At 49.2% G+C, this 13571-nt stretch overlaps 1 pseudogene across 1 annotated transcript; it reads left to right on the top strand.

The window, feature by feature from the left end:
- The first annotated feature begins 744 nt into the window (after positions 1–744).
- On the top strand, positions 745–1652 carry LOC306815851 (olfactory receptor 14J1-like; annotated as a pseudogene). The gene has a single exon. The product of its transcript is annotated as an olfactory receptor 14J1-like (transcript).
- Positions 1653–13571: the final 11919 nt, after the last annotated feature.

Genomic DNA, 13571 nt, shown 5'->3' on the forward strand with positions numbered 1-13571 from the left:
GGCACTGTGCTGGGGCAGGGACTCTGCTGCCTGCCAGGGACAGCTCTCAGCCAGCCCTGGGAGCTGCTCACAGCACTGGGGGACAAGGTCTGGGTGGAAGGAAAGAGCTCGTATGGCGTGGAAGTGTTCTACTTGTGTGGTGAGGATGCTGCATTGTTCAAGACTCCTCCCAGCATGATATTTACTGCAGAACATTTTTAAGTAGATTATACAGGGAGCACAGCAAATCAGGGGCTGCATAAAAGGGAAAATCCTGCTATTTAATCTACTGCTCTCGGTTACCATGATGGGAAATTGCACACTGATATTCATCTCTCGGTTCAGAATGAGAAAAATTTTAAAAAAATTATCTTTAATCTAAATAAAGTAGGCAGTGACAGATATCATCACAGGGTCCCTTATACACAGCATCAGTGTGTCTTTTCCAGTCACCTCAGGGCTGCTGTGATGTTGCCAACAGAGCCTGCAAGGACAGAGCTGGCCCTGGGCAGTGCCCTGTGCTGGGTGGGGTCTGCAGGGCAGAGCTGAGCCCCCAGGGCTGTGCTGGGCTCTGGCAGCACTGGCAGAGTCCAGCCCTGGGCACAGGGAAGCAGCTGCTGGCAGGGACAGCTCCAGGCAGCAGAGCCCTGTGCAGGCAATGGGGAGAAAGAGACCCCAAGCTGGGCTGGGATATTTAAAATCCTCTCCAAACTGTACTATTCCATGATTACTTTTCTTACAGATCCCCAAGCCAAGACACAGCAAATGTCCAACAGCAGCTCCATCAGCCACTTCCTCCTGCTGCCATTGGCAGACACACGGCAGTTGCAGCTCCTGCACTTCTGCCTCTTCCTGGGCATCTCCCTGGCTGCCCTCCTGGCCAATGGCCTCATCATCAGCGCCGTAGCCTGCGGCCACCACCTGCACACCCCCATGTTCTTCTTCCTGCTCAACCTGGCCCTCACTGACCTGGGCTGCATCTGCACCACTGTCCCCAAAGCCATGCACAATTCCCTCTGGGACACCAGGAACATCTCCTATGAAGGGTGTGTCATCCAGCTTTTTTTTATTTTTGTTCTTCATTTCATCAGAGCTTTCCCTCCTGACCATCATGTGCTACGACCGCTACGTGTCCATCTGCAAACCCCTGCACTACGGGACCCTCCTGGGCAGCAGAGCTTGTGCCCACATGGCAGCAGCTGCCTGGGCCAGTGCCTTTCTCTATTCACTGCTGCACACAGCCAATACATTTTCCCTGCCCCTGTGCTATGGCAATGTCCTGGGCCAGTTCTTCTGTGAACTGCCACACATCCTCAAGCTCTCCTGCTCAGACTCAAGCCTCAGGGAACTTGGGCTCATTGCTCTTAGTGCCTGTTTAGTCTTTGGGCTTTTCCTGTTCATTTTTTTCTCCTACGTGCAGATCTTCAGGGTTGTACTGAGGATCCCCTCTGAGCAGGGACGGCACAAAGCCTTTTCCACCTGCCTCCCTCACCTGGCTGTGCTCTCCCTGTTAATCAGCACTGGCACATTTGCCAACTTGAAGTCCCCCTCCATGTCCTCGCCATCCTTGGATCTGGCCCTGTCAGTTCTGTACTCAGTGGTGCCTCCAGCCCTGAACCCCCTCATCTACAGCCTGAGGAACCAGGAGCTCAAAGCTGAAGTGTGGAGACTGATCACTAAACCATTTCAGAAACATTAACTTGGTTTCCAATTTCTGAAAATAACTTGTAAAAAAGTATATTGTGATAGCAATTTAATGTTTGGTTGCAGGCTCTTGTTTTCTTTTTTTTCTTTTTTGTTATTTAAATTTTTAAGTATTTTCCACAAATAAGGGTCATTCATTATGCCATTTCTCTTTCTGTTTCACTTCAAATAAACTCAGATCCACAGACTGTTTCAATAAGGAACTGTGCTCTCAGAGACTTTTAATGAAAAAAAAAAAACAGATGTGCTAGCAAAGATTCCTCCAGAGATGCCCCATTTGTTCCCTCCTCTGGAGCTGCAGCAGCAATGTCTGTGTGCAGAGCTGGGGCAGATCAGTGCTGGCACAGCAGCTGTGCCCAGCAGCAGCAGCAGCACTTGGTGTTGCCAGTGCTGCTCCCATGCCACTGCCCCGCTGCCCTCCTGCCCCTCGTGTTGTTGCAGGGCCTGAGTGCTCTCGGGGCCGGGCACAGTCCTGGGGGTGGCAGTGCCGGGGCTGCAGCAGGGACAGGCCATGGGCACTGCTGGGGCAGCGCTGACGCCTCAGGGCAGGGCCTGGGGGCTCCAGGCTCCTTGGCCAGGCTCTCTCCAGAACACTTGGCCAGGCCAGTGCTGAGCAGAGAAAACCCCCGTGAGCAGTCCCAGGCTGGCTGTGGGCAGGCTGGGGGCAAACAGCATGACTGGTGCTCTGCAAGGTCCCTGCAAGGGGGAGAGCCTGCCAAGGAGCAGCAGAGCAGGGGCTGATCCATCCCCACTGTGCTGGACAGCCCAGGACAGCGTCCCAGAGCGTCCTCATGCAGCTGCCAACAACATCCCCCCTCTGCAGCCCTGGCTTCTCCCCCAGCTCACACAGGTGCCGCATCCTTGCAGGCACAGACACGGCAGCACTGGCTCAGCAGCCCCTGTTTGCACTGCACAGAGCAGGCGTCAGCACCCCCATGGTGCTGCTGTGGGGAGATGGAGCTGAGTGAGCACAAATGCCATCAGCCCTGGAGCCAGCAAGGGCTGGGGATGGGAGGGAAACCACTCAGGTTTGTCCTGACTTCTGCAGTCAGCCAAAAAGTTTGTTCCCATGAGCTGTGAGTTTCCTGTCCCACTGCAGATGCTGTTGAATAGAGCCAGGGCTGCCTGGCAGCCACCCCAGAGCATTTCCTGTGCTTCACCTTTGTTTTCTTTCCTCTTCCTCATAAAAATCTCTTCCTCTTGCTCACCCCTGTTTTCCATCCCCTGCAACCAGCCCATCCCTCTTTACCGATTCCTCTCCGGTCCCACTCCCCATTTTAGTTCCTGAATTGGCACCAAAGGAACATCCCTTGGAGAACAGGATCATCCTACAAGTGCTTCAGGAATTGTCTGCACAGTCCTGCAGTGCCTTGTGCTGCTCCCTTGCCAGAGGCACCACAGGCCAGGGGGCCACTGTGGGAGCCCAGGGCATACCCCTGGCCTCCTTGGGGGGTCTCAAAATCCCCATGGCAAGGGTCTCAAAGACCTCTGAGTAAGACCCTGGTATCACAGGTGCTGAATTCTAACCCCTGGGGAAAGTTGTCAGCACAAAGAGAATGGAAACAAGCTACCAAAATTAGTGAAGTGTAAATTAGATTGTTAGTACGTAGATAAATAGGTTTTTTTGAATGTTTATGATAAGGGACATGTGGCCAAGATGGAGAATTTGAGGGGTGGACACCTTTTCCTCCTTCTTCTCCATGTCATCCATGTTGGGTGACATGTTGGCACTCTTGGATTGGATGGGGTCAGGGCTGGACCATTTAATAAAATTGTATTGTATTGGTAAAATTTTGTAAACATGTAATACGTAGTACAAACTATATAAGATAAGCCCTGCCTTGACCAGGCAGATTCCACCATGGATACCAGGCTGAGCAGACCGCTGCTGGCCAGGCAAAAAGTCCCTGAGATATGAAACAATAAACAATCCTTGGAACAAGAGAAAACGGTCTCCAGCAATCTCTCTTCAGCTTCTTCAGAGAAAACCAGGGTTTGAACCACCTTCATGTCCCTCTGGGGTGATCTCGGGGCAAAGGAGAAACCTCAGACTGAGACAGGCCACATCTGGGCTGGTGTGTCTGGGTGTGGGGCTCCCTGTTCTGGGCAGTGAGGAGGTGCTGGAGAGGCTCTGCAGGACTGACAGGATGGGCTTTGGGGCTGTGAGGAGAACCTGAGGGACCTGGGCTGCTGGACCTTCTGAAGAGGAGGACCAGGGCTCTTCCTGCAACTGCTCCAGGGGTGGTTTCAGAGAATCACAGAATGAGCCAGGCTGGAAAAGATCTTGGAGATCATCAACTCCAACCTGTGCCCTGACACCACCTTGTCTCCCCTGAGCCTCCTCCAGCATAAACATCCCCAGCTCCCTCAACCACTCCTCACAGGACCTGCATTCCAGATCCCTCACCAGTCTTGTTGCCCTTCTCTGGACACACTTTAGTCCCTCTATATCCTCGCTAAAGTGGAGACCCACAATTGGACATAGCACTCGAGGTGCTGCCAAACCAGTGCTGAGCACAGGTGAAGAATCACTGCCCTGGTCCTGCTGGCCACTCCATTCCTGATCCAGGCCAGGAGCCATTGGCCTTCTTGCCCACCTGGGCCCACTGCTGGCTCATGCCCAGCCTGCTGCCCATGACTGCCTCCAGGTTGCTTTCTGTCTGGCCACTGTCCAGACACTCTGTCCCCAGCCTGTAGCACTGCTTTGGTTGCTGTGGCCAAAGTGCAATACCTGGCACTTGGTAATTTTAAACACCATCTTGTTGGATTTGGGCCGTGGATCCAGCCTGTCCAGGTCCCTCTGCAGAGCCTTCCTACCCTTCTGCACATCCACATTCACACCCAGCTTGGTGTCACCACAGTTCAATGAGGCTCTAGAATGTCACAATGGTCTCCATGATTCCATGATGCTCTGTTACGTCACAATGGATCCTTGGTTCCTGGGCCCTGCAGTTTAACGAGGAAACCTTGGTTCAATGAGGTCTCGCAGTGCAACAATGCTTTCCTTGGTTCCAGACTATCCCAGTGGCCTCTTGGTCCCATGGAGCACCACAGTGTCAAAATTGTTCACTTCATTCCATGAGGCCCTGCAGTGTCACAATGGCATCTTGGTTGTATGAGGTCCAGCAGTATCACAATGGTGTCCGTGGTTCCACGAGGCTCCGAAAAGTAACACTGGCCCCTTGGTTCCATAGGGCCCTGCAGTGTCACCATGGCCTCATTGTTAAATGAGGTTCCACAGTATCACAAAAGACTCCTTGTTTCCAGCAGACTAAAAAGTGTCTCCACAGTGTTCTTGATTTCATGGGGCCCCACAGAGTCACAGCACCACCACCCCCCCCGAATTCCATAAAGGCACAGAGTGCCACAATGAATTCCTTGTTTGCACAGTGTCACAATGGACCCCTGGTGATACATGATCCTACAGTGTTCACAATGGGTTCTTGATTCCATGACATCCTGCAGTTTTAGTGTCACACTGAAGTCTAAGTACATGAGGCCCTGCAGTTTCACAGTGGCCACTTATTTCCAGGGGGCACCTAGGTGTCAAAATTGTTCCCTTAGTTCCACGAGTCCCTGTAGTGCAACAATGACCCCTTGGTTTAACAAAGCCCAGTGTGTCACCATGGTCTCCATGTTTCCACGGTGACCCAGAGCCATCAATGAACCTTGATTCCCTTTTGCCCCACAATGTTACAATGGGACCTTGCTTCCCTGGGGCCATGCAGTGTCACAATCATCACAGAATCATAGAATCATCCAGGCTGGAAAAGACCTTTGAGAGCATCAAATCCAACTTGTGACTCAACATCACCTTGTCACCCAGACCATGGCACTCAGTGCCTCATCCAGTTTTTCCTTAAATACCTCTGAAGATGGCAACTCCACCACCTCCCCAGGCAGCCCATTCCAATTCCAAATCACCCTTTCTGTGAAGAATATTTCCAAATGTCCAGCCAAATCCTTCCCTGGTGCATCTTAAGGCTGTGTCCTCTTGTCCTGTCACTGTTACCTGGGAAAAGAGCCTGACCACCACCTGGCTGTACCCTCTGCTCAGGCAGTTGTAGAGAGTGATGAGGTCTCCCCTGAGCCTCCTCTTCTCCAGGATAAACTAGTCCAGCTCCCCCAGCCACTTCTCAGGACCCAGACCCCTCACCAGCCTTCTTGCTCTTCTCTGCACACAATCCAGCCCCTCCATGTCCTTCCTAAATTGGGGGCCCAGAACTGGACACAGCACTCAAGGTACTGCCAAACCAGTGCCAAGCACAGGGGAAGAGTGACTGCCCTGGTCCTGCTGGCCACACCATTACTCATCCAGGCCAGGAGCCATTGGTCTTCTTGTCCACTTAGGCTCAGAGCTGGCTCATGTCCAGCCAGGTGTCCATCATTGCCATGAGGTGCCTTTCTGTCAGACCACTCTCCTAGAGCTCTTTCCCCAGCCTGGAACACTGCAGGGGTTGTTGTGGCCAAAGTGCAGGACCCAGCACTTGGTCTTCTTAAATCTCACTTTGTTGAATTTGGGCCCTGGATCCAGCCTGTCCAGGCTCCCCTGCAGACCCTCCTACCCTCCAGCAGATCAACACTCACACCCAGCTTGGTGTCATCTGCACATTTGCTGATGGTGCACTCAGTGCCCTCATGCAGATCATCAATGCAGATATTGAAATCCACACTGATTGGCTCTGATCCCTCATTCATCCTGCAGGTGCCCTGTGATGGCACTCAAGGTGATCTGTTCCACCACCTGGCTGGGCACTGAGGTCAGGCTGACAGGCCTGGAGTTCCCCAGATCCTCCTTCCAGCCCTTCTTGGGGATGGGCTCACATTGGCACCTTCAGTCCTCTGGGACCTCCCTGGTGAGCCAGGACTGATGATAAATGATGGAGAGCAGCTTGGGAACCTCATCCAACAGCTCCCTCATCCCCCTATAATGGATCCCATCTGGTCCCAGAGACACCTGTGAGCATCTGAGTGGCTCAGCAGGTCCCCAGCTGCTTCCTCCTGGATTACAGGGGATCTGTTCTGCTCCCCTTCCCCATCTACCAGCTCAGGAGAACACTTGTCCTGAGCACAAAATGTCTTACACTTGAAAACTGAGGCAAAGAAGGGGTCAAGTTCCTCAGACTTTTCTTCATTTTTGGCAACCATATCTTCCCCCAATAACGAATGGAGGTTCTCCTTGTCCCTGCTTTTCCTGCTAAAATGTTTATAAAATAAGTTATTTTTATCCTTCACAGACACAGCCAAGCTATATCCTAATTGAGGTTTCACCTCTTATTTTTCTGGATGACCTAACCACATCAATAAACACTTCCTGAGTTGCCTACCCTTCTGTCCAAAGGTGATGCAGCCTCTTTTGTCCCTGAGTCCCTGGAAAAAGCTTCATGCCCAGCCAGACCAATTATTTTCATTGCTAGTTGACTTTTGGCACATGGGACAGGCTGTTTCTCCTCCCTCAAGATTTCTTTCTTGAAGTGTCTCCATCCTTCCTGCAATAGTTTGTTTTTAAAGACTGTTTCCCTTAAAAAAATCAGCAGACCTCAGAGCGGCACCTGGGGGTCCAGGAGGGCACTTGGAGGTCACAGAGGAGAATCTGGGACCCTTCGGGGTCCGGGCGGGCACTGGGGGGGCTCTGAGGGGGCACTCTGGGGTGCAGGGGATGATGGGAGTTGTAGGCGCTGGTATAATACAGTTTAACGGGGCCGCGGAGCATCATGGGAGCTGTAGGCACTGGTGCAATGACTCTCTGTGAGGCACGGGGCATGATGGGGGATGAAGTCTCAGCTGGAATGGCGTTTTACCGGAACCGCGGAGCATGATGGGTGATGTAGTCCCGGAAGTAGATCTTGCAGAGAGTTTGGGGTCCGGGAGGGCACTGCAGGGACACTTTTGTGTCTGAACAGCAACTTGAGGTCCTTGGGGGGGACGGGTACGGCTCGGGAGAGCTTGGAGGGATCTTGGGGAACTCTAACCAGGCTCTTTAGGGCACGGGGCATGGGAGGAATTTTAGGCAACTGACTGGGTTATGAGGTACTCTGAGCTCGCGGGGGGTGACAGGAGATGAATTCCAAGAAGTGCCTGTGACGGGCATCTGTGGGCTTGGGTGCATTCAGGGGATTCTGGAATGTTTTTGGGAGGTTCCCACATGGGCGCTGAAAGGACACTGAGGGATCCTGGAGGTTCTGGAGGACATCTATTGAACATAGTGGGGAGAGGAATATCGGGGTTCAGTGGAGCGCGGGGTTTGATGGGTATTGTAGTCCTGGCTCCAATGGGGCTCTATGGGGCCGCGGGGCATGACGGGAGTTAGAGGCAGAAAGGAAAGATGGCGCCGGCTCCAGGCACCACCCCTGAGGCCCCGATCCCTGGCCTGAACCTCCTTGGTGGCACCTTGGGCTGGCACACACCTGAGGAGTGTGTCTGTTTTCCATAGGGAAAATTAGGAGTTTTAGATTACATAAAAAATAACAAAAAGGAAAAACTCCTCTTTCCCTGAGAGCAGACAACTGTCCAAGCAAAGCAGGTCCCAGGTGAGTGAGGACAGACAGGATGGGATTGGGGAATGTGGAGCAAGATTGTCCACACTGGGTCAGACCTCAAGGCACAGCTTCTCTGAGCAGGCCAGACCTCATGAGGAGAAACTCTGGATCAATATCAATCACAGAATGCTGCAATCACCTCTGCTTTACAGAGAACAGCAATAAAATAAACCCTTTAAAATAGGAATGGATATTTTTAAGATGCACTTTGAAATATTTTTCCATAACTATTATAAGAAACATTCCTAATGAACGGCACCAGACCAGAGGGAAATCAAGGCACAACCATGGTTTGTTAGGAAACCTCTCAAGAACTCCAAGTGAGAATCAAACTCCAAAGTTTCTTGGAAGTTTTGATGGTTCCCATCGAGGAACACAGGTGAGAAAGTGTCCCCAAGCCTCAATCAGAGCAGAGAACTGGAGGCAGAGATGACAGGTGGGGACAAAGAGAAGCCAAGTCTTGGTGCCCTGGGGCACAGCAGGGTCTGTGCCACCAAGGGCTGTGAGGAGACACCTTGTCCTGAGCCACTGGGGCCTCCTGGCACAGCCCCAGCAAGGCTGGGCACTGTCACCCCTTGTGCTGCCCTCAGCATCCCCCCACATCCCAGTGGCCTCAGGGATCTGCTGGGACCAGTCCCTGGGGAGCCTTGGTCAGGAATGGCCCTGGGGCTCCTTCATGCTTCCCAGGGACTGCAGGTTTTTCAGAGGACTTTGGGTTTTGCTTTTGCCTTGGAGTCTCTGAGAGCTTTGTGCAATCATGGCCTCCAGTTATCTGCTTTAATTAGTCTCTTGAGAGCCTTTCTCAGAAACAGCACTCAGTGGGGCTCAATGGCCAATGGCTCAATGCCTCTAGGTGCTTCAGTCTTTTAAAGTTATTTACTTTTTCCTTTCTGCACTGAGTCTCTGAGAACTGGTGGCACCCAGGTACAGTGGGAGTTTCTTTTTTTCTTTTTTTTTTTTTTAAGCAATCTAAAACTCCAAACTTTTGCTACTGAAAACAGATGCACTCCTCAGGTATGTGCCAGCCCAAGGTGCCACCAAGGAGGCTCCCCTTTCCCAAGGCAGAACCCTGCAAGGAATGTTTGAGACCTTTGCACTCCTTGGTTCCCTGAGGCCTTGCAGTGTCACAAAGTCCCCTTGGTTCCATGAGGTTCATTGGTGTCACCATGGTCTCCTTGGTTCCATGAGGCATCACAATGCCACAACACACCCTTGGTTCCATGAGGTTCCTGCAGCAGGACTTCCCCTATGGCCCAGCAGAGCTCATCTGTTCTGTCCATCAGCTGGGCCATAACTCAGGGCATCTTCCCCCTCTCAGGAATTGCTGAGATAACCCAGGCTGGACATCTGTCCTGTCCTGAGTTCTCTCTGGTGCCAGGCAGGTGGAATTCCCAGCTGACCATGAACATCTTGCCTCGAGAGCAGACTGAAGGGAGATAAGCCTTGAATTCCTGAGTGACACACATTCATTTTATAAACTATAAATGTTGCACAAAACTCTCACAAAGCAGAAGTCTTCTGCATAGTCTCTGCAAACAGGTAGGGCTTATCCCCCAAGTCTGGATGCATTTTTGTGGTTACTTTTCTGGAAGTTGAGTGAAAGGGCTCCATGTGTACTCCCTCATCATTTTGGTGGCAAGTGACATTGACTCCTGATCTCTGCTATTTCTTCACTAGCTGTAATATAGGAATCTTCATTGTGCACTGTGTTTTTATGTATCTGTACTTCTTTTATTTATCCTGTGCAGTAAGAAGTCCATTTAAGGTCTCTTGTCTGTTAAGATTAAGGCCATTCAGTAAATAATTTCTTTTATAATATACCTAATTTTCTATTCTTAAGAACTTAGGAGAAAAAGCAATTTGGGGTGCAGGTGGCCAGAAACAGAGCTACTGCCAGAAACGTGAGCATAACCATGCACAAGGGATTTCATTACAGGAATAGTTTTAAACAAAGACATTAGAAAGGGTGATTCTGTGATAGATATGAACACAATTAAGATGTTGACTGATGTGGAATGATTAGAGAAGAACTGGAAGAGGAAATCTGGGAAGAATGGGAAGGCCATAGAGCCAGCTGGTCTAGTGAAGAGATGTCCTTAGACATGGCCATTTAAACAGGAGAGGTGGAAACACCCAAATGAAGAGGGACATGAAACAATAGACAGTATAATGGTAACACAGAGGGGAACATATAATGGTAACACATGGTAGAGGTGAAGGGCAATGTTTCTTCTCCTGCCTCAGTACACTTCCAGGAAGTTTCTGTTCTCTCCTGGTGGGAAACCTTTGACATTTCTTAAAGTACTCAAGTAACCCAGCTAATGAGTTATGCTCATGCCCTTTGCAAGTGTCAGGTCCCCTACAGCCCCAGGGCTCCTGTCCTATAAACATCTGCTCCAGCCCATTCCAAAATTGGGAGTAGCACCATCCTGGTATCATCAGGGAGCTGAGTCTGGAAGGGACCTCAGCAATGTTTTAGTTTTGGTTCTTTGGGGGTCAGGAACTGGTGAGACTCAGAGGCACAGAAAAGTTTCTCTTCATGGCCAACATAAAAAATTGTAAATATCATATAATTTTAAAAGCATCAAAACTCTTCTCTCAGCCATATGAGATGACCCAGCAGCATCTGATGTGCCCACTTATCCACAGAGCATATCCATACAGCAATATTTTTAGATATAGACAAAGGTAATTGTAAAAGACATAAGTGCAATTAAGATGTTGACTAATGAGTTATTTAAAGTTCTGAAAGACTGGGCAACTCCCTGAAGCTCAAAGTGGGAAGATACTCAATTGAGAGGCATTGGAATGCCCAGAGTGGAGGTAGAGGAGGAAATCTGGGAGCAATGGGAAGGCCATAGATCCAGCTGGTCTAGTTAAGAGATGTCAGTAGACATGGCCATTTAAATAGGAGAGGTGGAAACTCATGAATGAAGAAGGACATGAAAAACCTGAATATTGGTGACACAAACAGAGGGAAAGATCAATATTTCTTCTTCTGGCACTGTACAATTGCAGGTAATTCCTGCTCTCTTGCAGTAGGAAAACTTTGACATTTCTTAAAAGTACTCAAATGATGGAGCTAATCATCCCACAAGCTGCAGGTCTTGTACAGCCCTGGAGGTCTCCTGTCCCAAAAATATGTGCTTTTATCTAAAACAGGGATCAGCATTGTCCCAGGATCATCAGAGAGCTGAGTTGGAAGAGACCTCAGCAATTCAGCAGCCCAATCTGTAAGAAACAGCCCCACACCAAGTGGTTCAAGGCTTGATGTGGTCTGAATTTGAAAATCCCAAAGGACAGGGATGGGGAAGCTCACTTCCAAGGAAAGGGGTGTACTGATACTTATTGGTGTTAATAGACACCTTCTCAGGGTGGCCAGAAGCCTTTCCTACCAGAACTGCCAAAGCACGAGAGGTCACCAAAGTACTGTTACAAGAAATGATACCACGCTTTGGAGTTCCAGCCACACTATCCTCAGACAGAGGGCCACATTTCATTTCATTTCAAAGCGAATTAGCCACCTGTTTGGTATAGATTGGGAACTTCACACCCCCTATCACCCTCAGTCAAGTGGCCAGGTAGAAAAAGTGAATCATTTGATTAAACAGCAAATTGCAAGATTAGGACAAGAAGCTCAATTACCTTGGCCCCAGGCTCTTCCATTAGCATTGTCATGGATTCGGACTAAACTGAGGGCAAAAGAGAAACTGAGTCCTTTTGAGATTCTCTATGGAATGCCATATGGGGTACAACAGGGAACACTGGCCCAAGTAGGGGAAGAAACCCTACACAGATACATGGTGGCCCTGAACAAACAACTCAGAGAAATTGAGAAGCATGTGGCTGGAGCTCGGAGCAGAGAACTAGATGGCCCAGTACATGACACACAACCTGGAGATTATGTGTATGTTAAGTCTTTTACAGAAAAGACTCTGGAGCCTCAGTGGGAAGGAGCGTTACAGGTGCTTCTCACCACTAATACTGCAATCAAGATTAAGGAACAGAAGGCTTGGATTCATCATATGCAAGTAAAGAAGGCTCCAGAAGCTCCTTGGAAAGCAACACTGGGTGATAATGAACTGAATTTGAAATTTACTTGAGAAAGATGAATAGATTTTGGATAGAAATGTTAGCCTGGAGAACTGTATTTCTCATGATTATGGCCATAACTGTGACCAAAGTTAATGCAACACCACATATATATAGTACAACTGGGAGATTTTTTTGCCATGGAAAAGCTTATGACGCTTACTCCCGTAGGATGTTATCCCAAATGATGAAGGTTACCAATGCAACTGTTGGGGAAGGGAGAAAGGTTTGGGGTTGTGAATAAGAGTTTGTTCAGGTTGGATTTCATAAGTATCACCAGAATCCTATGAATGACTTTGAATTGATTCTGGATGTTGTGAGACCTGTTTGTCTACCTGTCCTGAGTTTAGACTTAAAATTGAAGGTGTGCAGTTAAGGGGTGTAGATTAGATTACAATATTACTCAGGATTGTGTTGAACCCCAAATAGATGAGACTGCAGAAAATCCACTGACCCAGAGACCGGAAGAAACCACAGTCACTCGAACCCAAACTACCTCAAGGAGAACAATTCAGCCAATAATTACCAAAATTGGACCTTGTGCTATTAAGAGAGTAGGGACCCAAAGATGATTACTGAATCCAGAGTGGTCCCTGAAGCGAGTAGAAATGGAAATACAAGTAAATGCTTCTGCTATACAATAAGAATGTACCCCAATCCTTACCACTTCCTTTATGGATCGGACCACTTGGTTACAGAAACATGCTCCTGATATGCTCAGACAGAAAAGAGATCTTACTGGGATACTAGGGACAGGATTGGGAATCTTGAACACTATGGACTCAGAAGTGTTAATGAATAAATTGGCTGCAACTGGTAGCGACACAGTTAAATTACAACAACCTCTACAATCTTCTCTACTAGCCTTAGGTACTAGACAGTGGAAATTTTCCAAAATATTACCGGAGTGGGAAAGTATAGAAGAACAAGACCACGGACTAATAGTGAATGCAATGGGAGCGGCTAATGAAAACATGTCCTTAGCCCTTGGATGTGTACAAGCACAATTATGGATGCGATCCGTAGCTGCCTCGATTATCAGGGAAGATGGTAAAGGCACATTCCCTGCGGAGATTCGCAGAATAGTTTGGGATAATGCTTCTGATTTAGAAAAAGAGCTCCAGTCATGGTGGGTCCTAGTTAATTTCACTTATGATCCTGTAACAAGTATGGTAACTGCCTTTGTTCTAACTATACATAATGCATCAGTGAATCTGACACATCCAATAATTACCTTAGGATTGAACCATGAAGGAG

This window comes from Erithacus rubecula (assembly GCF_903797595.1).
Source record: "Erithacus rubecula genome assembly, contig: scaffold_250_arrow_ctg1, whole genome shotgun sequence".
NCBI lineage: Eukaryota > Metazoa > Chordata > Aves > Passeriformes > Muscicapidae > Erithacus > Erithacus rubecula.